The following is a 236-nucleotide window of genomic DNA, read 5'->3' on the forward strand; positions in this document are numbered from 1 at the left end:
AGTGATTTATCTTGCTCCTCCATGGGCTCAGCAAGGCTCTGCTCCACCATGGACCTGGTCCTGGGCTGTGGGAGGCTGGGGAGCCTCTGCTCCAGCCTCCTCCCCTGCTTCAGGTCCACATGGCTGCTCCTCCAAGAACTAAAGATCTCCCCAACACAAAGGAATTGAACCCGCACGTTCTTCTCCTCTTCCACATATTCATCAGAAAGGCCCTGGTTGGTTGGGCCATGGCATGG

Source organism: Apaloderma vittatum, unplaced genomic scaffold (genome assembly GCF_000703405.1).
Source record: "Apaloderma vittatum isolate BGI_N311 unplaced genomic scaffold, ASM70340v1 scaffold21165, whole genome shotgun sequence".
Lineage (NCBI taxonomy): Eukaryota > Metazoa > Chordata > Aves > Trogoniformes > Trogonidae > Apaloderma > Apaloderma vittatum.